At 46.3% G+C, this 24,012-nt stretch overlaps 1 protein-coding gene across 1 annotated transcript in view; it reads left to right on the forward strand.

Moving 5' to 3' along the window:
- The window catches only part of GABBR2 (gamma-aminobutyric acid type B receptor subunit 2), a 331,202-nt gene that overhangs the window by 199,599 nt on the left and 107,591 nt on the right, over window positions 1-24,012 (forward strand). The window lies entirely within an intron of this gene.

Consider the following 24,012-nt stretch of genomic DNA (forward strand, 5'->3'; position numbering starts at 1 on the left):
GGCTGCACACAGAGCAGGTGGAATTTACCAGGTGGCGAGGTGGGGTAGGAAGCAGAAGCTCCAAACCTAAAGTTAGATTCAAATCCTGGACCTTTACCTTCAAGTTACTTCTTTAAACACAGAGTGTTCATTCCCAAAATGGAAATAAAACCCACTCTGTTAGGCAATTATAAAGGTTAACCATTACAGAGTAAAGCCTGCTCATAATTATTGAGCAAGCAACTTGCCCTTGGCCTCCAGTTTTTCCATCTGGGAAATGGGGATAATGATAAATGTCTTGCACAGACGCTGGTAAAATTAACAATGATAATAATGGCTAATATTTCTTGAATGCTTGTTATGTGCTAGATGCTACACTAATAAGCACTTTATGTAGCTTAAACTCAATAATGTATGCCCAGTGCTAGGCACTCAATAAATGCTAGTGATTGTTATTGTTAATAATGGTCTCATTGCATCCCTTTGCCATTCCGAGGAAGTAGGTCTGTTATTATCCCCATTAGAGGTGAGGAGCCTGGAGCTCAGAGCATTTAAGTACTAAATCTAATCAGAGGTAGAGCTGGAATTTGGATTGGGTCTGGCTCTTAATTGTTGTATTACCCTGCCTTCTTGTAATGGACCTAAGTGACAGTTATTTCTGTCTCATGATGATGTATTTGTCATTGACTTTGTTCCCAGGAAATATGAAAAATTTGTCTAAAGAATAGGTTGAAATGGCTAAAGTGCTGCCCTGAGTTTTGAAGAGTCATTTATGGAATCAGTGTGTCTTGGGGTGTTAGGAGAAGTAGATAAGAAAAGTTGATTGGTACATTTCTTGAATGTTCCTGTTGCTTAGTGTGCGCGCTCAGGCTTGCAGCGCGGTCGGGTGGGCCAGGCACCGAGCCCCTGTGCAGGTGCCAGGGGTGTAGACAGTGGTGTGGACACCGAGGTAAGTAAGACGGGCCCTCTGTCCTGGAGCCTGTGGTCCAGATGCAGGGGCCAGACCTCAACACAGATGACAAGGGGTGCTGAGCACCGCGGGGGAGGCGGCGTGAGCCCAGAGGGATTTCTGTGACCTTTGGTGAAAAAGTTTCAGAAGGCCTCTGGGAAGAGGCAGCATCTGAGCTGTCCCTCAGACACGCAGACAGGGGATGGGCAGTCTGACCAGGTGGAGCGTGGTGCGCAAGAGGAAAACACACGCCTGTGTGCAGGGAGCATCGGAGAGGAGGGTGACGAGGCTGGGAAGGTAGAGTGGAGCCCATTTATGAAGGAACAAGCTAAGGAGACTGGCCTTTCTCTTACAAGTCAAAGATTCTCCAAGTGCGCCCTGGGAGCTGCTTAGAAACGCGCAGTCCCAGGCCTGCGGCATGAGAGCCTCTGGGGCTGAGGCCGTGGCTGCGGCGCAACAAGCCCTCTAGGTGCCTCTCGTGCACACTGGGGCTCCAGAACCAGCAAGGTGGGTGCTGGTAGCACAGCCTGCACTCAGACTGGGAAGTGTACCCGCTTTGCTCAAAAGAGTGGTTTAAAACTTTTTTTTTTATCCTCAGAACCTCTTGTTATAAAATCTCACATGGTGCCTGATATATCCTGCAGGCCAAAGAGGAGCTTCTCAGTTGAACAGAAGAGGAGCCTGGAGCCCTGTCTGCTCAGCCCCCTCTTCCCACAGCCCCCACCTCATCCCACCCAGTGGCCTGGAGACCCCTCCTTCTGAAAGACTTCACAGAGCACCAGAGACTTTTTTTCTACATCATGCAACTCCAGACTGAGACTCACAGAGGGACAGGTTCCCCCAGGGTCTCTCTGGTAACACTAGAGCAGAGCTGTCTCAGAACGTGGGTACACTTATTCAGGTCATCTTTTCCACATTGCTTCTCATTTAATAGAATGAGTTCATAGTACCCCCGGTGGCATTGGCTGGATAGAGAGCTACAGAATCTAGGAAGCATTTTGCCATCTCTCTTAACCCTAGGACTCAGGCATTTTGCCTGAGGTACCTTAGTTGGAGGTAATTTATAACTACTTCTAAGTGCTCACTTTCGTCTCAGCCAAATAATTCATAATCCCTGCTTGAAGAGCAATTAAATAAGACTGCCTGAATCGCTTCGCACGGCTTGCAGATGAGTTTCTTTTTAATGGGAAATTCCTTGACACATATTTATGACTGCTCCGACTTGTGACTCATAATTCAGCCAACATCAGAACTGAAAGCGGTCTTAAAGATCCTGAGATTCGACCCCCTCGTGCGGCAGATGAGGATCTGGGGTGCAGAGAGGGGTCTTTCAAAGTCACACAGGAAGGAGACGGATTCAGCGAAGCCAGGGAGCTCCGATGGGTCCTGACCCCGCCCCGCTCAGTGCCGTCTCTTCCTCTGTGCACGTCCCCCGTTAGGCGAGCAGGAGATTTGCAGTAGGGGAGCGGCCCTCCACTCCTCCCCCGTTTCTCCTTCGCCCCTTTGTCACATATTAGTATGTGCTTGTCGCTGGGTTGTAGACAGTTTTCATTAAAATTGTCTCCTGATCAGAGGGGAAAAAAAGGACGTCTTCTGACAAAATAAAAAGTGTCTCTGTGGTCCAAGGATACCGCACAAGGCCAAGTTCAGTCATAAATAAAGAGTTAGAAAGGAAAGGAGCATGAGAGGTGGAAAAAATGGAAGCATGTCCTATTTGCTGAAGGGTTTTCATTATACAGCACACACCGTGTCGATTTTTCCACTCTCACGCAGACTCTTTCTTCTGGGCCACCCATTCAGCATGTTGACTACACAGAAAATCGTTTAAACACATTAAATTAGTTATAGCTGAGACTCAATTTTAATTGATTCCATATGCACACTCTCAGCCGGGAGCTGGGCCGGTGGCTCCCGGCTGGCAGGTTGAAGAGGAGATTTTTGCCATACATCCCAGACTGGGAATCTGCCTTAGCTTGGTGCCCTTAGCTCTGTTTCGTGTTCTCAAGCAGCTCTCCCCGCATTTACTGTTCTCAGGGGACACCCAGAAATGGGATTTCGTGTGTCCGCCTGCACACAGATGGCCCGGCGATCCTGCCCACCGCAGATTCCCTAAGTGCACGGATCTGGTTTTCAGCCACGGTCATAACTGCTCTGGTTCGCTATTTAGGTCTCAAAAGCCAGAGAATTATGAGAATCCCCCTCAACAGAATTAATGTGTAGGGCAATGATCCCTAAGCTTCTGTATGCCTGCGACTCTCCCAGACAGCTCTGTTAAAAATTCAGATTTCCCAGCCCTGCCCCAGAACACGTGGTACAGTGGCTTTTCAGTAAGGCCAAGGAGTTCACACTATGAACAGGCAGTCTGGGTGACTCCCAAATAGCAACCTAAAGAATTGCCTGGGGCTTCAGTGATATGTGGGTGTGCACATGCACACACACATTTTGATTTTAAATCTGTCAGAGATATATTTGTTCCTGCATTCATTCACCCCTTTAGTGCACTCTGTGCTGCGTAGTGAGTGCTGGGAGCCGAGACAAGAATAACGTATGGTCCCTCCCTCAAGAGCCCCTGCCCAGGACGGGAGATAGACAAGTAGAGAAATATTTGCTGGGCAGTATCGAACGCCTCCAAGGTCCCTAGAGGGAAGACCCCATTCTGCTTCAGGAATAAAGACCAGGGAACTGTCCTCAATTTTCCTGCAGTTCAGTGGGCAAAACAACATGTGTGAGTAACTGTAAGGTGTCCATGCTCTGGGTGCTGATCGCCCTGTACTGTGAACTGGGAGCAAGGATGCAATGCCAGGCTCCCCACTCCCAGCACTCACGGCGATACATGTGGATTAACAGACTCCTCCAATGAAGCTTTCACACCTGCAGTATTGTGATTTATAAAAAAAAAATACATATGTGAGTAGGGATCCACAAAAATACTGGAATTATCTTCTGGAGGGCAAGCCCCTTATAAATACCAACTTCACCCACTAGGTGAGTATTTTAGTAACCCATCTGTATCAGTGTGCCAGCTGGTGTTGTTGTGAGAGGCTGCATTCGGCTTCAGTGAAATTTTTTTGAAGACTCAATGTGTTTGCCCATTTCACGATGGGTGATTTACGAGAGCACCTGCCCATACTGTTCAGCAGTTTTTGAGCAAAAACGGCATGACTCCCGTACTCCACCCCCCCATTCATCTGATCTCACCCTGAGCAATTTTTTTGTTTGTTTCTCTGGGTGAAAAAAGTCCTTAAAAGGAAACGTTCTTCCCATGTGGAAGAGCTGAAACAAAAAATGGCAGAAGCACTAAAAGGCATCAAAATTGACATGTTCAAAAACTTCTGAAGAATGGAAAAAGTCTAGATAGGTGTATTGCATCAAATGGAGAGCACTTTAAAGATGACTGAAGCTTAAACATGTCAGAATAAATACACATTTTTAATATATTTTATTGACTATGCTATTACAGTTGTCCCAATTGTCCCGCTTTGCCCCAATCTGCCTGGCACCTCCATTCCCTCCAGCAACACCCCTCTAAGATCATGTCCATGGGTCATGCATATAAGTTCTTTGACTTCTCCACTTCCTATTCTTAACATCCCCCTGTCTATTTTGTACCTACCAATTATGCTTCTTAATCCCTGCACATTTTCTCCCATTCTCTCCCTTCCCCCTCCCCGCTGATAACCCTCCATGTGATCTTTATATCTCTGATTCTGTTCCTGTTCCGGTTGTTTGCTTAGTTTGTTTTTAAGATTCATTTGTTGATAGTTGTGAATTTCTTGGCATTTTAATATTCATAGTTTTAATCTTCTTCATTTTCTTAAATAAGTCCCTTTAACATTTCATGTAATAATGGCTTGGTAATGATGAACTCCTTTAGCTTTACCTTGTCTGGGAGACACTTTATCTGCCCTTCCATTCTAAATAATAGCTTGGCTAGATAGAGTAATCCATGTTGCAGGTCCTTGCATTTCATGACTTTGAATACTTCTTGCCAGCCCCTTCTAGACTGCTGAGAATTAGCTGACAGTCTTACAGGAACTCCTTTGTAGGTGACTCTGCTTTTCACTTATTGCTTTTAAGATTCTCTCTTTATCTTTAACCTTTGGTATTTTAATTATGATATGTCTTGGTGTGGTCCTCTTTAGGTCCAACTTGTTTGGGTTTCTCTGTGCCTCCTGGACTTGGTGTCTATTTCCTTCACCAAATTAGGGAAGTTTTCTTTCAGTATATTTTCAAATAAGTTTTGAAAGTTCTTGCTTTCCCTCTGGCATCCCTATGATTTGGATATTGGGACATTTCCTTACACTATCTTCATTTTTTTAAAGTTCTTTTTTCTTCTTGAATGCTTATTTCCTCCTTATGTTTCAGATCCTTGATTTGAATCTGGCATCAACCCCTCCATTGTTGGTTCCCTGTAGTTTTTTGTTTATTTCACTTAATGGAACTTTCATTTCTTCCTGGGTCTTTTTTATGCTGTATTCAGTGAGTTCCTTGAGCATTCTGGTAACCAGTGTTTTGAACTCTGCATCTATTAGGTTGGTTATCTCTGTTTCATTTAGTTCTTTTTCTGGGATTTTCTTCTGTTCTTTCATTTGGGCCATGTTTGTCTGCTCAATTTGGCAGCCTACCTGTATTTGTTTCTGTGTATTAGGTAAAGCTGCCTTGGCCCCTGTCTTAGTAGCGTGGCCTATAGAAAAGGCACCTGTAAGTTGTGTGGGGCAGAGCCTTAGGTAATTGCCAGGGCAGGGCAACCTGCTTCACCACTTTGTGGCTCTGTGTAGGGGGAAGCCTGGCACTTGCCCTGTTTCTATTCGCTTTGCTTACTCCCCTTTTGTGACTGGTGCCCTTCCAGCTGTTGCCCTGGTGCTGAATCCCAGAGGGGGTAGGAGTGTGGAAGTTCTAAGTGCAAGTGGGATCTCTAAGTGGAGTCTCCTGAAAATCCAGCAGTTTCTTCCGCCACTGGTTTTTACAGCCAGAAGTTGTGGGGATTTATCTTCCTGGTGCTGGTACCCTGGGCCTTGTGGTCTGGCCTGGGGCTGGGATCCTTCACCCCCAAGGTCTTCCTCCCAATTTTTGTCCACCGCACGTGAATGTGGGACCATGCATTCCACCACCTCCACACGACACTGGGCCTCCATGACTCTCTGGCCACCTCTGCTTCTCCGCCCCTCCTACCCACCTGGATGAATGTGGCTTCTTTAAATCCTTGGTGGTTGGACTCCCACACAGCTCAATTTTCTGATGGTTCTGGGTGTTATTTATTCTGAAGTCTGGTTGTAATATTTTCTGTAGTTGTGTGACGAGGTGAAGCATGTTTACCTATGCCTCCATCTTGACTGGAAGTCTAAATACACATCTTTTTATAAATAAAATCTGTTTTTCTGGGGAGGTCCCCCTCAGTTTTGGTCATTCAGGTGACCAACATATATTTCTCACATCTGTTTGGTTTTCATCCCCATTTCTTGTCTCATAGTTCCCAAAACCCTTGGAATTTCCTAAATGTTGAGAGCAATAAAGGTGTCTTTTGTTCAGTTAATGAGGTTACTTTTGGGAAGCACCTAAGGATGGAGGTGGGTTGCCAGTGGAGCCAACCTTGTGATTAGAGGGTTGGAACTTTCAGTCCCACCTTCCCACTCTACTTCTGGGAAGGAGAGAGGAGAGGGGCTGGAGGTTGAAATCAGTTGCCAATGGCCAGTGATGTAAAACCCATAAAAACCCAGAAGAGTCCGGCCGGACTATTTCCACATGCCACAGTGCAGAGCCCCAAGCTCCACAAGGACAGAAGTGCCTTTGGGACCTTACCCTATGTATCTCTTCATCTGGCTATTGATTCATATCCTTTAATATTCTCTGTAGCAAACTGGTGGCACAGTGAGTAAACCGTTTTCCTGAATTTTGTGAGCTGCTCTCGCAAGTGAATCAAGCCCAAGAAGGGGGTCCTGGGAATCTCTGATTTACAGCCACGCAGTGAGAAGTACAAGTCTGAAGTAGAGGGCTGTCCTGTGGGACTGAGCCACCTTTACCTGTGGAATCCAATGCTGTCTCCTGGTACGTAGTGTCAGAATTGAGCTGAATTCTCAGATACCTTACTGGTCTCTGGGAATTGCTTGTTGGTGTGGGGAAGCTGAGAGAGAGAGAGAGAGAGAGAGAGAGAGAGAGAGACTGAAATTGGGTCCAGAACCCATTTACTACAAGTGGTACTTTAAATTCACCAACAAGATGTACTGCTTCAAAACTGCTTTGGAACATGTGCTAAGCATCCAGGTAAAAATTAAAGTCTCAATTTTCTTTGGTTGATTATTTTAAAATTCTTCTCAGTTTCCTATCTCTTAAAACAAAGATCATGTCCCAGATCTCAAAGTGGACACAGTCTTCGGGTATGCCAGGCTAAGATACAATGGCTCTAACCAGCAGTATACCCCCTCTGGTAAATGTTTCTTCTAATTTGTCTTTTAAAATGACACTATATTTAGCCTGTGGTGCCTGTGACAGAGGCTAAATTAATAAAATCTCATTATACCCTGTTGTGAAAATGTAATATGCGCAATATTTTTCCTAGGAAGTTATTGAGGGGCAAGCACATCGGGTTTGTGTGGGGCCGCGATGCTTCCAGGAGTATTTGGCCATAGAGAAATTGAAAGAAGCTCCTGGGGAATATTTCTGATTATAAGAGGGCCCATTTTTACTAAGCTGTTTCCTGTGATTGCCTCCTCCTTCCCACAGGGTGGCCAAATGTAGGAATAGTCACAGCTGCAAAAAGGGTGACCCATACGTTCCTCTAAGTACCAGACTCGTTCTTTATCCTCTGTCCAGACTGTCTTGGTCAGCTCTGGGCCTGGATGTCTCAATGGAACATCTGTCAGGAAAGGCCCGCGGCCGTAGGTTGAGGCATGTCCCCTCTGGTGGCTGTTATCTTCTAATTGATCTCACCAAGAAGGTGACAAAGAACAGCAGATGATGATTTGCAGAGTTTATTGATCTATTTGCGTTTGTTGCTGGTGAACAAGAATCCAGCCTTTGCCAGCGTGTCCCTTAAAGTTCAAGTTATGCAAGATTTTAGAGTAATTACGAAGGCTTCAATACTGCCGCTCTCCTCCCGTGCCAACGTTTTGCCTGAAAAATGGACATCATATTGTGAGCTCAGTTTGGTTGGAATCCAGTTACTCCGGGTACTTGGAATCATGTGGCAAGAGGAAGCCGCCGAGCTCCTCGTCCGAGGGAAATCGCACTGTTGGCTGGAGCCGCTGTTCATTTCACACCCACTGTTGCCTTGCCCTGCTGTGATCCTGAAGTTGTGCAGTTGATTTTTTTATCCAAATAGGAAAGTTCACACACACACACACACACACACACACACACACACACACACACACACACGAGTTAAAGGTCATCTTGTTAGAGTTGACCTATCTCTCTTGCCTGTGTAATCTTCGGGGGTCCTGGTTTTATTCTCCCACACTGAAAGCTAGCCTTTGGCCTTCCCACCAGCCACCCATTTGTGCCTTACATATGACATGACTTAGCTTATAGATTTTTTTTTTAGGTTGAATTTGAGTGAAATAAGAAACAGAGCACTAGGAACTCCACCAAAAGTAGATCTGACCTTTTTGAAAGGTGCTCAGTCTGCCAGTCATGACTCCATCCCCAGGACCCTCATCATTCCACCTGTTACTCAATTTTGTCTTCAAGGAAATCATGAGAGAACTTGCCAGAAGCTTTGTAACAGTCCAAGTGTGAAGTGTCTCCTGCGTGACCGAGAAAGTGGGGCTTGTCCCGTGACCTCATGGTAGCTCCCAATGGCACTTGCAGTTTCCTGTTTATTCTAAGGTCCCTCTTTCATGAGCCTTTCTTGGCTGTTGACCTGGACCAACAGCAAACGCTTCCAGAACTTCCTCTACACCCCCTTAGTTCCCATCCCATCCCAGACCCAGAGAGTTCTGGCAAAATTGCATCATACACAGACTTTACACAGAAGCTGATTTGAGAACCCGATCTCTCTGCCTCTGTTCCTGGCTAACCAGCCTGCCCTCCAACTTGGATAAAATGCACCATGATGAACTATAACAGGAAATGCAAATTTGAAAAGTCAGGCAAAAAGAAGCCAGTCTGCCACTTAAAGCTGCGCAAGCTTGGGGCATTACTTACCTCTCTGTGCCTCAGCCTCCTCATCTGGAGAGTGGAGAGGAGTACACCCTACTTAATAAGGTTTTTGTGAGTTAACAATAGTGCTTAACACCCAATAACTGCATCATCATTATTACTATTAATATTGTTACTATCGCTATTTCAGTGGTGAGTTAATGTGGACCTAATCAAGCAATACTTAGAATCAAGTCCAGCAAACAGTCATTCTGTACCTACTAAGTGCCAGTCTGTTTCACATATATTATCTCTTATAATTCTCTCAACAATAAATCTATTAACTTGTAATAAGGGTGTAGTGGCTTAGTATCAAAACAGAATATAGTAAACCGTAACTATAAGCGGGACCACTTTTGAATTCTCTCTCTGCTGTCACTCAGTCTAGGATTTGAAGGTGGACAGTATCTGCTCACAGACCTCCCTCCTCTTCCTCCCTTAGTCCCGCTCACTGCTGCTCAGACTCCAGTGGCCCCAGGAACTACCACTCAGCATGATATACAAAAACTGCAGCAGACGCTGTTAGGGCCCTGGGCAGACCTCCTGGGATCCCGTTTAGGGATTTGGTTAGGCTTGTCCATCCCCCAGCGGCTTTAGCGGCTCACACTTTGGGCAGTTGGAGCCTCCTGGCCTGGAGGTGCCAGGACCTCGCAGCCCAGCCCAACGAGCAGCAGCAGCTAGCCGGTGAGGTGGTCCACCCCCCCGTGCCGTTCACCCTCCGCCGCTCCCTGCGGGGTGGGACTGAGTTAGGCCTTCTCCAAAACCACATCTGAGCTTGGCCCCTTCCCTTTTCCTCTCTCCCTGCAGGTTTCTCCTGAGATCTTGTCCTTCATAAATCGCTTGCACATGATTCCCCTGTCCTAGACTCTGCTTCTGGGGGACCCAATCTAAGATACCCATGTGTCTTTGTGGGCACTTAAAGCATTTTCAAGAGAGATTTTTTTTACTGTAACCTAATCGTTATCTATGTGTTAAGTGTAGCACCAAACCACCCCCATTGCTTCTCCCACACCAGGTTCCAGACGTTTCTCGCTCATACTCTATTCCACTTTGCTTTTGCAGTCAGCCAGTGGGAGAGCCAGATTTGCCTCCTCCAGTGAAGGAGCAGATCTCAGATTTGCAGGGACCACAGCGTCGCATCCCTCCAGTACCCACAGAACTTCACCTCGCACTTCACACCTGCCAGAAGCTAGGTCGACCCTGGTAACCTTGAGTAAACTTGGTTGGATTGAATCCACACACGTGATTGAGAAATTCAGTCCCGCTCTCCTACTTGGCTGCCTTCCAGGCTTCTCTAACCTAAAAAGCCATTTGCAATCCAATAAATAATCAGAACTGATAACGGAAGTATTCACAGGAATCTGTTCTTGATCTGCTAATAGCGATTCCCATATTCTTGCTCTGATAGCTGGCGTCACTATGTTGCTCTTAGTTGTGGAAATCTCCCTGCTGTGCCCGTGCATGCGTGCGTGCGTGCGTGCGTGTGTGTGTGTGTGTGTGTGTGGGATGAGGATGAGGGGCTCCCACTGCTTCCTTCCTGAGGCAGGAGGGAAGCCCATCCTTTACTCTCCTCTCCCATCAGCAACTCTCTGGGACTCAAGTCCCAGGGCCTGAGGGGAAGGGGCCCTCTGTGACTCGAGGCTGTCAGGAGCCTTTCCTACAGGAAATTGCTAGTAATAAACAACAACTATAATAATAATCATTTATGTATGGCTGTCCTGTGTACAGAGTACATTTATAGTCTCTATCTCCTTTGTTCCTTGACATAATTACATTTATTAACGTAATGCTAATAACAGCTACCAATTAATGAGCTCTTACTGCATCCCAGGCAAAACCCTAAGCACTGTACACACATAATTGAATATAATGCTCAAAACGGCCACCCAGTGAGGGAGGTATAATTCCAAATACCTAAAATGCTTCTCCCAGTGAGCTGCAGCTGGCTGTCACCTATGTCACATTTCTGTCCACATGTCACCTCTGTGAGACCTTCCCTGACAACGTATTTAAAATTGCAACTCCTACCACCTTGATTCCTCTTCACAATAGCTACCCCCGTCATATGTGCTGCATATTTTACTTATTCATTGTCTGTTTTGTTCTCTGCTGTATCCCTGAGACTTAGAACCAGGTACCTGGGACATAGTAGGTCCTGACAAATATTTGCCTAGTGAATGAATAATTTAGATAATTGATGACCACGTCAAAGATAAGTGATATCCCCAGCATTTTACAGGTAGAGAGTAACAGAGTTTATTCAAAACTGCCCAATCTGACTGACCCAAAAGCCCATGTTCTTAACCATTTAGACATTCCATTAATCCAACAAGCACCCCCAGTACCCTCCTGTAATCCAGAGCCGGGCCAGGCAGAAGTAAGATGTCAGGTTTGTCCCCAAGGAACTCACCGTCCAAATAACCGCGTGCGATGCCTGGGAGAGAGAGCAGGAACCGCTGCCCCCGTGTGAGGGACGGTGTTGTGGTCCCTCGTCTGCACCGGGGCATGGTGTGCTCGTCTGCCCCCTCCCGCTGGGCCACGAGCCTGCGAGCCCCTTGACTGGGGCCTGTTGTTCTCTCTCTACGCCTGATGCCCTTGTATAATACTGGTTCTTAGTCTATGGGATGCATGTTTGTCAATTGAATAAATTAGGAAACTGTAGCTCAGGGAGGCTGCAGAGAGCTATGCTAGGGCCCCAGGGTGCGTTGGTGGTGAGCCTACGCACCCTAGGTCTTCTTATTGTAAATGCAGGTGTCTCCAAACCTTGTGCTCTGGGCGCTGCTTGGCTGCCCTCCTCCTATTTATTTAAACACAATTACAAATGACTGCAGATAATGTACAACGCAGGAAAGAAACCTACTCCTTCTGCTGTCAGATGGATTTGAAAGATCAAAATAATGTGGTTTAGTAATTTGTTTGAATTGATGCCTAGCCTTCCAAAGCTTGCAAGTTTGACTTCCTCGAGTCAGGAAAAATGGCTGTTTCTTTTATGAAAAGCAGTGTGGGGGCGTATATCATCTTATGAGAGCTTCAACGGCAGCCCTATATACATACTCAGTCCGGGCCCCTGAGAGAAACAGACAAAGAAAGGAGCCAGTAACATGGTGGTCATAGCAACAATTACTCTCATGACAAATGTCATGACATAGGAATAGCTATAGCTTTGAATGCTCACTATAGCCGGGTACTATGTTAAGCTCTTAAATGCATTATCTCATTTAATCCTCATGATAACTCCTGTTAGGGGTTGAATTGTATCTCTCTAAAATTCCATATTTGAACTTCTAACCCGGAGTACCTCAGATTGTGACCTTATTTGGAAATATGGCTGCTGCAGATGGAATTAGTTAAGATGAGGCTCTGCTGCAGTAGGGTAATCCAATATAATGAGTGTCCTTCCACAAAGGGGAAACTTGGAGACAGGCGCACACAAAGGGAGAATGCCAAGGGAAGAAGAAGGCAGAGTTGGGGTAATGCTTCTCTAAGCCAAGAATTTCCAGCGATTGCCAGCAAACGACCAAAAGCTGACACCTTGATCTTGGACTTGAAAAAAACAGTTTGGAAGAGCTTCCTGACACATCCCACATGCATTTCTCTTTGCATGAGGCCAGAACATACCCTCAGCGTGTGTCAAGGCACATTAGCCTGTGAGCTCGCTGAGCAGGAGGGAAGTCTTCCTCGATCAGGAAGGACAGCTGACGTAAATTTCAGCTGACAAGACAGACAGGTCTGAACCCTGATGGATGCCCGTGCCACCTGTGTGTGCTCCTGCAGCAGTTGCTCATGCACACTCGGGTGTGACCCTCTGCGCCTCCTGGCCCATGGCCAGCCCTGCGTTGGGGGCGGGTGGTGGTGAAGGGAGCTGGGAACACCCATTTTCTCGTGGAATTGCAACCCCTCCGTGCGTTCTTATTTTTCAATGAAATGTCAGCGTCCTAGAATTCTTGTTTAAACTGGTAATTGGGTGAGCAGAGACCTGGAGCCTGGTCAGGGCATTTGAAATTGTAAGCGTGGGGGTAAGCTAGAGGAAAGACTGAAAGCGGGGGTCCCACCTTTGTCTTCCTAAGACACAGTAGTGTGAAGTGCTGAGGGGCACAAACTCTGGAGACGGACTTCCTAGGATCACATCATGGCTCCACTTACTAGTCAGGTAAACTTGGGGAAGAACTGAATCTCTGTACCTCAGTTTTCTCACCTGTAAAATAGGGAGAGTGTCTTAGATATGGCTCCTTGTAAACAGACTCGAGACAGAGCGTTGTGTGCAGAAGGTCTGTGGGAAAATGGCTCAGAAAATACGATGTAAGGAATTGAGAGTGGCAGGGTTGGGTAGAGCAAGAAACTGATCCAAAATGTGGTTGCCCCTAAGGCTACACCTGATCCTAGGGGAGCTCGGGAGCCAGGCTGGCACTCGCACTCGGAGCTGTCTAGACTGAGGCACGGGGCCGGGGCCTTTGTATCTTCTCATCAGCCAGTCACCGTCTAGGTCCTGGGAGGGGTGTATTCTTGGGCGAGGCTGTTCTTCATGGTGGAGGATTAATTCCCAGTGAGGGGCCCTGCTGAGACCCTCAGTAGCCAATATTCCCAGGACCTGGGGGATGGTGCTTCTGCCATGAAAAGGGAACCTGAGCAGGGCCTATCTTAAAGGGCTGTGGTGATTGAAGAGGTTTGTGGGAGGTCTGTAGTGCATGGGATATGGCAAGCCCTAAATCACTGTGAGGATGATGAAGAAGGATGATGCATTTGGATACCAGCTGCACACAGTCGTCTCAGGCTCTCAAACACCAGGAGTTAATTTTTCAGGGAACACTGGGGTTGGTGGGTCCTCATGTCACTGCTTCAGTTGCGTTCTTGCAGCTCTTGCTGTCTTTAGTCCTTCACGTTCTCACATCCTCATATTCATCAGCACACAAGCGACCACTCACATGCACTCAACACATACATACCCACATTCCCCTAAAATGTGATTTATGAATATTCATACTCATCATGTAGATAGCTGTTTATCAATTTATTCCACCGGTACTCCAACTTGTTTTTCAAAAGAGATTTTACATATAGTCCAGTATCATCGTCCTTCATTTAACATTTACATTAACATTAAAATTACATTGAACGTTATTTTTTTCCTGATTTGCTCCTTGGAAGATTTTGTTAAACATTCCTTTTTATTTAAAACTCAGCAAGCAAGTTTCTGCAGTAACAGAGATGAAGGAAAGCCGTAATGGAGGAACCTGGCCCAAGCCTTCAGGTCAGGCCTGAGGGTAGCGGATGTGGCGGCAGGTCCCCGGACAGGTCTCAGAAGCAGGAGAGGAGACGATCCTAGCTGGCATTCAAACCTACACTCTTTATTTTAGTAGTTTCATTTTAATGTGTACTACAAAAATATAACTAGCATTTAAGGTAGCGAGACAAGGTTTCTTTTTCAGTTTTTTAAAAAGAGGCCGATATTGAGTAAAGAAAAGCACAGATGGTACGTGGATGCTGCAAGAATCGTGAAGGTGGTACATGTGTGATGGAGGTTTTAGAAAACAGTGACCTCTTTATTGCTTTGTTTTTACTTTTTCTTGAAAGGCCCTATGGTTGTCCTCTAAAAAGGCTAAGAAATGAATCATAAAAGAGTGGAAAGAAAGAGATAGAGAAAGCGAGGACTCAGCCAACAGCAGAATATTGGTTTTCTTGGCCAGCTTGTGTAGTTACCAAAGCAACAAACAGTATTATACTTTTACACATGAGTTCTTTGGTGGTAAGATTAATAGCCTTTTTATTTCACCACATCTGTGCATTTTTAGTAATAAAATATGCTGTTAGTTAGGCCAAGGGGTGGGTGTCCATTAAACAGACAAGAGCCAAGCTGCTTTGCGTGAAGCTGCCTGTGGTGGCCATCAAAAAGTGGCCCTCCAACCCAAGCAACAGGTTGTGTAAGTCCTTATATTAGTCCCTACTGTGAAATCATTTGATTCTCAAGTGGTTGCCTAGCTTTACAACAGAGACTTCTCCTACCTGCTTCTCGAGAGTGGAATCTGAGATTTACCTTTCTGTTTTCAGTTGCTCCTTATCGTCCACCTGTATCTGAGTTTCAACTGATGGTCAATAAACAAATATATCAGAGATATTTTTATGATCACCGTGAATCTCCAGTCTTTTCAACATCTCAGGGTTTTCACAGAGTAGATTTACAGGAAAGACTGGTTATCTGGTTGGATGGATTAAAGGATGGATGGAGGGGTGGTGGGTGAGTAGGGAGTTGGCTGGCTGAATGGACGCATGGATATGTGGTAAGTGAATGGAGATCGATGAGTGGATGATGGGGGTAAAGGTAGATAGGATTGAATGGATCAATATTTTGGTGAATGAATAGATGTGTATGTAGGCGGATAGATGGATTGATAGATGGATTTCTGGTAGGTCGGATAATGGGCAGCTGGGTAGACAAACACAAGTGAGTGGGTGGACAGGCGGGCGAGGAGCGAGTAAGTGAACTGCAGGCCTAGAAAAGGTCATTGTAATTCATATGTGTGTGCTTTGTTCTAATCAAAGCACATTTTCTCCAGGAGGATCTTCAGAGGTGATAGCCCTGATGTCTTGACTCTTTTTCTGTGCGAGTCCTGCTGTCTAGAAAGCGTTGGCCATGTTTTCTGACGTGAGGCCCCATCTTGTCGTCTGAGACATGGAAACACATTTCAGTGTTGTGCCTTTGTTCCTCACTCACACTTCACCCTTTCAGGGATTCAGCCTCATTAAAATCTGTCCTCTACCCAGTTCCTCTTTGAGGAAGTTCCTCATTAGGACATCTTTGCTATGAAAAGTATCACACCGACCCATGTGAGCGCCAGCCTGAATGCTGAAGGCTGTTATTAGCAGATTTAGCCTAGAGATGTTTCAGAGTTGTCAGTTCTGATGTTCATAGGATTACATTTTCAAACATCATCACACATCCTCTATGACAGACTTGATTACTGTGATGAACTAGTTTTCTTCCTTTGAGAGATGTTCTAGTTGCAAAAATGATTCTGAAATCACTTGAGGAAAAGTCTGGGCAAAACTGAAGTGACAGTATCTCATCTGGGTGTTTTGCTTAGCTTGCTGGGAGAGAGAGGCAGCTCAGTGTGGCAGAAAGAGCACTGGACACGGAGTCCACAGACCTAGGTTTGCATGCCATCCCCTACCTCTTAGCAGCCATGACCTTGGGGATGTCTCTAATGTTTGCGTGCTCTTCTGCAAGCTGAGACCAATGACCAAGGGCTCCTGCTGGGTTGCTCTGGAAAGGAAATAAGGAAGGTGCAGTACAAACTGTGAAGCGCTATGTATGATTGAGGGACTTCCTGGTGCAAGAAGAAGAAAGAAAGCTATGCCTCATATATATCACTTTATCCCTTTTTTTTTCCTTTTTTTTGCTTAAACGACCAAAGAAATCGCTATATAGTAAAAAAAATTAACTAAATGTCCAACAACCAATCAAACACCCTTTTTGGGCCATGGAATTTTATCATCAATGATGGGACCACAGCACAAAAACCTGGCACAACTGAGAGAAGAGGCCATTTCTCTTTGCTCATTCATTTCCTCTGCAAATATGTACTACTGCCTGCAGCGTGAGCGGCATGGGGACAGGGTGCTGGGGACATGGCACTGAGAACAGCAGCTGTGGTCCTCATACCCAGGAGGAAACAGACACCACACAGATAATCACCTGAATAACTGTTTAAATATTAATTGTGAAAAATGCTCTGAGAGAAAGTTATGGGCTTGTGTTCAGAGTGTATAAGAAGGAAGCCTGTCCCAGGCTGGGGGTCAGAAAAGACTTTCCTGAGGAGACTGAGATTGAAGAAAGAGCAGGAGCTAGCAGGCAGAAAGGATAGAAGGTGTCCCTGGGAAAGCAAAGAGCAAAGGCAAAGGCCCTAGGGTGAGACGGAGTGTGGCCCCTTTGAGAAAGCAAATTAAAGCCAGCGTGGCCCGAGCAGAGAGAGTAGAATGGGACGAGCTTGGTGGAGGCCAGATCACGTCGCACCTGTTATCCTAAAGCCAGTGGGACCCCATGGGAAGATGCCTAGCAAGGGAGCAGACTGATTGCTGTCTTTAGGAGTCTTTCCCTGGTTACAGTGGAAGAGAACAGATTAGAAGGAAGCAAGAGCAGCAGCAGGGATGCTGGTACCAATCATAGCAGTGAGTGCGTAGGGAGGGCAGCAGGTGGATTTGAGGCACATTTCAGAAGAAAAATCCTAAGGCCTGGTTTTTGACCAGTTATGAGAGAAAAGGGGGTGATCGAGGATATACTTCTAATGCAATTACTTCCCATTTTGAACTAAATGTTTCTCAAGTTATATACACTATGAAACATTATCACAGTAAATTAAAGAAATACATCTCTAGGCTTTAGGGTATTCTGTACAATTTAACATCTGGATAATCTGAAAATGGACATGGTGGCCCATGGAGAACTGGGCGGTACAGCCAACCTTCCCAAGCCCACAGAAAGGTACTCCATGCATGCAGAGGCAAAGACTGGGGCCAGAAGGATGCTTGGCAAAGGATCATTAAAAACAAAGAATTCTGGGTGTGCAGGGCAAATCTTATTCGAGCCTTTAGGCATTCACAGTGTGTTGGGAGGCAGGCATGATATATGGCCAGACCCTCTCCAGCCTGTCTACAAATGAGGGTACCACATTAAGGAAACCTCCTGGTGTGTTTCTTCCTACCTGCAGAGCAGCGTGACCTCAAGTCGTACCCCACCTCCTGCCATTCTCTCAGTCTTTCCTTTGGAAGGCAGCTTGTAGTCTCACAAATGGTCCTTGTTTGCCCAAGTGCCACAGCCTCTTGGTGACATCTAGTGCCCACAAGCCACCTGTGGAGGCCTCTCACCACCCTAGTGCCACATCTTTGTTCCCTGGTGCCCCGCAAGATATGGGGCCCCTGCAGGGCTGCGAAAGTCCTGTCCTCATGGGGGAGGAAGGCCACCAGCTCCTCGCTATGTCACACTTGCTTAGCTGGGCCCAGTCCTGTGTTGGAACTAGACTTGTATCACCCCCTTACAGAAGACTGTGCACATGTCTTTCCAACTCCCTTTCTGTGAGAGCACATTAGTAGTTTGAAATTGGTCATGATGGGAATATTTACACAGTCGGCAAACACTGCAAATCAGGTGTTGCTCCTCCTTCCCCTCAGAGAGCTTGTTAAGCATTTCCCAGCACTCCACTGACTGGGCGCAAAGTTCAACTACTGTGCCCTGAGCCCCACAAGATTCCCTAAGAGTATACTTCCTTTAACTTCCACCTAGCCCCTCTCTCCCTGGCGTTCAGACCTAGTCCCTGGGGTCAGGCTTGCGGACGGTCATCACTTGTTTCCTTGGCCCCCACCCTCCACATGAACATACGCTGGTACCAACACACTAAACATCTCATTTTGTGGGGGATGGGCACAGCTGTTGAACTTTGTAATTACGTAGCTGTGTGTTGGATAGGACTGGATATACTTTGGAGGGACATCCGAGAAGGAATGTGTCCAGGTTCTAGGGAGTCACAGCGGGGAGAATCACTTCCTGCTGGAGACAGGATGAGGCCTTCAGGAGGAGGGGCGATCATTCTTTTGGGGACTCACTCATGCCAGGCCCTGTGTTCATAAGAAAACAAGAGGGAGTCAGACACATTCTACACCAGCACTGCTCGGTGTGGACACCTCAGCCCCATTCGAGGGCACTTACAACACGGCAGGTGCGTAAGTGCAAAGTGTACACCTGATTTCAAAGATTTAGTACCCCAAAAATGTGAAATATCTCACTCATTTTTATGTTGATTACAATTGAAATAATATTATTCTAGATATATTGGGCTAAATATAACTAATTAACATTAATTTTACTTTTTTTATTTTTTTAATATGGTCACTGAATTATTTTAAATGACCTATGTGGCTCACATTCTATTACTCACTGTGGTGTAAAGTTTGAAGAAGTTCCCAAATCAGGGGCAAAGACTTTTAGTCTAGACAATTAGGCTGGACCTCAAAGGACAGGTATGATTTGGAAAATCAGAAGTAGGGAACAGGAAGGAGAATGTTTTCTAAAAATAAGCACTTCTCATGCTGTGTTGGAGGAATATTTCATCCCACCCTCTTGGACCTAAAAAACTGTACTTCTAGGAAGTTTCTTCAGGAAGCATATGGTCAAAGTCATGGCCAACCAAAGAGTGCATGGCAGCATGTTTTGTCCTGGTGGGGGCAGAGGGAAAAGTGGGAATAACCAAATGTCCAGTACCTGGGCTTAGCTAAATAAATTTTTTCTTTCCTTCCTTTATTGCCGACACCTGTTACAGATGTTCCACATTTTCCCCCTTTGCCCACATCCACCCAGCTCCTAGCCCCTCTCCCTAGCTAAATAAATTTTGAAGCACCTATACAGTGAAATTGTTGGTGGCCGTTAAAAAATAGTTGTTACAGAATAATACCTAATGGCGTAGAAGATTGTTTATAATATATTATTGTTTAGTGAAAAAAAGGTAGGTTACAGAGGCTTGTAAGGTAAATTCCCACTTTTGGTTAAAATTTAACAATATGTAGACTAGAAGAATGTACTCTAAAATGGTGACATTTGTTGTCTCTGGACAGACTCCTTTCTCTTTGCTTATCTTTCCTTTTCCAAATGGTCCACAATGAATGTATGTTACTTTAGGTTTCAGTTAAAAACAAAACAAAACAAAACAAAAAAAAGGCAGAAAAACTTAAAAGACCCAGATTTTAATCCATTCTTGGTACTTCCTAGCCAAGAGACTTTAGCTGGTACTCCATTGGCCATAGTTTTCCCATCTGTACAACAGGATATATTATTAACACTTGCTTCATAGGGTTGTCATGACAGTTAACTGATGCATCCATACTTGGCACAGTTCCTGGCACATGTGGACTCTCAGTCAGTATTAATACTCCTCCCCTTTCTGTCCCATTCTTAGATGGATGCTGATTCTCACATAGAAATGAATGGGCAGGGAAGGGAGACAAGGTTGAAGCAGACATCAGAGAGGCCCTGAGTGTTTCCTGCTCTCACGTGGGCCTCCATTTTCAGTCTTCTTTCTTCTCAGTGCCAAAGCTCGACTCATTGGATCCCTACTGGTTGGAGTCCTGTTAACTGAGAGTATATTATGTAATTGAATCTTGAACACATATAAAAAATATGTAGGATGTTGCCTAATATAGAGTGTAGGCCTGCTTGAAACACTCTTGTGCTTTGAGGCCTTGAGGGACATATAGTTAATTACCGTTGTAATTGATCAGCTCTAGACTGTAACTCTAGTAGACTCTTAGTGTAAATGTGTGGAGCATACAGGAATTGTGTGTGTGTGTGTGTGTGTGTGTGTGTGTACATATATATATATGTAGACCTTCAGCATGTAATAAAATAGTGACCTAGATTCTCTCTCAAGCCCACAAGATCTTTAGAGAGCCATATGTGGTGAGGGTTAATCCACATACCCACTGTCAATTCCCTTCCAGTAAGTTGGCAGGGTCCCTGCAGTACATCCGGGCTCTGCAATGCCTTCTGCAATGTACCAAGAAATTCCCTGTTCATCCTCAAATTTAGTAATTCTACCAGCTGGGTTATGAAAAGTTGCCTCAGTAATCCATGTTTAATGACCTTAGCCACTGGACAGCTGTCTTGGGAATTAAAGTTTCTTGTGAACAGGGTATCCTGGGGCCCTGAACTCTAGTGTAGTGGAAATGTGTCCTATTTCCCTCACCCACCGCCACCACAATGGGGTTTGAAGCTGATGTTCAGCTTGATGTCTTCTCCTTGGGCTCGTGCTTCCCATCCCAACTTTTATGAGTAGTAGCAGCCGTAACGGGCGGTGATTCATTGCCCATTGCCCTTGGTGGACAGTCAGTGGATCTCGGCTGGGGCTGAGCTTTGTGCCTCGGGTCACCTGTAGGCTCCAGATGTTGTTGCCCGGTGTGGCCAGAGAAGCAATGCTCAGATGTCTGAGGCCTCTTGTGACTCTGAAGTAATAAAAGAGAAGAGGTTCGCAAGATGGGAACCAACATTGACAAAGCCCCCGACGTCCTGAATTTCCTGGGAGCAAGCCCTGTGTGTGAGGGAGATGTGATTAGTGCCATTTTATAGAGGAGGAAACCAAAGCTCAAGAAACTGAGTAACCTGCCCAAGTTCATAAGGCAGGAAGCAGGGACTGTGCCCAGGGTCACAGAGTGGAGCGTGTCCGGGTCCAGCTTCAGGCCTGACGTCAGCCACCTCTAATGCCGTGTTCTTTTTACACTTCGGCCCACATCCCCACCTCCTTCTGTGCAATCCTTCGGAGCCTCAGTTTGCACTGTCGCTCCCACCATTGCTCTACGCCTGTATCCAGCGATCTATGCAGGTGTCGCCTCGACACCTTCCGCCACCTGCCAAGTCCTACCGACTCCATGAAACCCAGGTGCTGCCTTTCTTTTCTCTCCGCTTGCCACTCACTTATTCTGGCTCTTGCTTTTACAGTCACCAGCATATTCTTCCTAAATACTCTCTGGCCATGTGATTCGTTATTAAAAACTTTCGGCGGCTCGCCTCTGCCCACGGGACACCTCCCGGTATTTTAGGAGCCGCGTCCCTGGGCCGTGACCTGTGTTTGCAGCTATTTCTCCGTATGCTGTTATTCACACAGAAGGGACACAGGCCAATCTCCCACACTCACGTCATAATTTCCAACCTTCACAGCTGTTCTCCAAAGGCCTTTTTTATTGTCTTTTCAATCATTTACTCATTCAGTGAACCTACTATGGGCCAAGTACTATATTGCGAGCTAGGGATGTAGCCATGAACCAATCAGAAGTCCCTTCCTGCAGGGAATTTACAATCTAGCGCAAGGAGGCAAATAGTCAGAAATCTACACATTAACTAGGCAAACGACATAGTATGTTAGAAGGCAGGGGTTACTGTTCAAAAGGAAAAAAGAAGAAATGAAAGAAGGTGAGGAGGGCAAGGAGGACTGGAAATGCCACCTGTGGTGGGGGGCTGGTGGGGAGTTTTAAACGTGATGGCCAGAGGGGGCCGCCCTGGGAGGGTAGCGTTTGAGAAGAGACTTGACAGAGGTGAGAAAGCGAGCTGCGCAATGATAGAGGTAAGAGAGGTCTGGGCAGCCACACAGAAGCTTGGGTGAGGGGGTCTCGAGCACGTGGGGTCCGGGGAGCTTGTACTTCCGGCCAAGAGAGAGGAATAACAGGACCACATTTACCCTCCTGCCTTAAACAGCTAAGAAACCAGTCAATTATGTGAAACAGCAGTTTTCTGATATTGGACTACAGACACCAGGGGAGAGTGACCCCTGAGAGAAGGGACACAAGGGACATGAGCCTTTTGATTGCCCAGCTAACTGCCTGGAGCGTTTCCAGGCCACAGCACAGGAAGGAGGTGGGGGCCCAACCACAGCCCAGCGGTCTCGCCAAGTTGAGCAGAAAGAGCTGAGAGTTTGGATTTAGAGAGACCAAGGAGGCTAGAATTTGCAGGCAGAGTAGCAGACAGGAGAGAGCTGCATGGCGAGGGGCAAGCGCAAGAGCTGCAGAGGGGTCTCCGCAAGTCTCAGCTGTACACCCCTCAGCGCCTGCCGTGTGATGCGGGAACCGCCCGAGGCCAGGGAGGGAGCCAGCAGAAGGGGCAGGCAGACGGGTCCTGAGAGCAGGGCCAGGAATCATCTGTGCTCCCACCAGCTGGGATGGGAAGATTTCATAACTCACAGGGAGATCCCCTAGACTCAAGGTAGCTCGGGCCCCGCCCAGCAGTTCAAAAACAGGTCTCAGAAGGGTCCGGCTCTCTCCGAGTAATTATATTCCAGACAAAGCTTAAGAATCTTTCAAGGAATATTTTTAAAAATAAACCATTCGATGAAAGGCCTGACATCTAATCAAAAACTGTCAAGCAGGCAAAGAAGCTGGAGTGTGTGGGAACTGCATGGGGGCCAGTGTAGCTGGAATAGTGTCACTGAGGAGAACAGAAATTGGAGACACTGTCAGAGAAGTCAGGGGCCAGGTTGCATCAGCAGCAGTAAGCCACCGAAAGGACTTTGACCAGCTCCGGAGCCAGAAGATGTCTTCCTTCTTGCCTGCGCTGCCAGATTGAAAAGGGCCTCTGCTTTGTTCCACACTCCCTGGGGACCACCGTGTAGCAGCCTGTCCTTATCAGGTTCGCCTTGCATGTACACCTGCCCACCAGTGGGCTTCACACAGCCCCTTGAGGTGTGTCAGTTCAATGGGAACGCAGGGAAAAGGGGAAAGGTACGAAAGAAAAAGAAGTTTTAAAAGGAGGACATGCTGCACTTGGGACAAGGAAGGACCTGAGGACCTGGCTTCTGTCCTATCTTTCAGCCACAGACCCACTGCCTGCAAGACGTGCAGCCTTGGGAAATCTTCCCAACCACCGTGGCTTGTCTGCTTCTTTGATCAAAATGAGTATTTGAGTGCCACCCACTTCTAAAGAGAGTTTGAAGCAACTTTGAATAACAGACGTGTATACACCAAGGCTACTGAAATAGAAGTCAGAAATCTAAAACCACACAATGTGCACACAAAAGATATACCAAAAACCTAGACTAATATAGTGAACTTAATAATGAATTTAAATGAACTGGTTGCCAAATGATAAAGAGAACCCAACTCATTTTCTTCATTTGTAAAATGGAATTAATGATCTCCACCCAGCCTACCCCAGAGAGTTGCCACAACGAGTATCGAGGCTGTAGATGAGAATGTTTCATTTAGGGTGCAAATAACAGAAAAAGCTGTACTCAGCTGAAGATAACAGTGGTGTTCAGGATGAGGCTTCTCTCTCTTCCCACCCCTGGGTCTGCTTTCTCCTGCCCCAGCTCCATTCTCAGTCCCTTCACAGTTGCTTCTGGTCCCATCATCACAGCACCAAATCTGGCAAAAGAGGGAGCCCATTTCCCCAGGAGCACCAACAAAATCCCCAGAAATGTGTC

Source organism: Pteronotus mesoamericanus, unplaced genomic scaffold (assembly GCF_021234165.1).
Source record: "Pteronotus mesoamericanus isolate MK-2021 breed Mesoamerican mustached bat unplaced genomic scaffold, CSHL_Meso_final contig_78, whole genome shotgun sequence".
Taxonomy (NCBI): domain Eukaryota; kingdom Metazoa; phylum Chordata; class Mammalia; order Chiroptera; family Mormoopidae; genus Pteronotus; species Pteronotus mesoamericanus.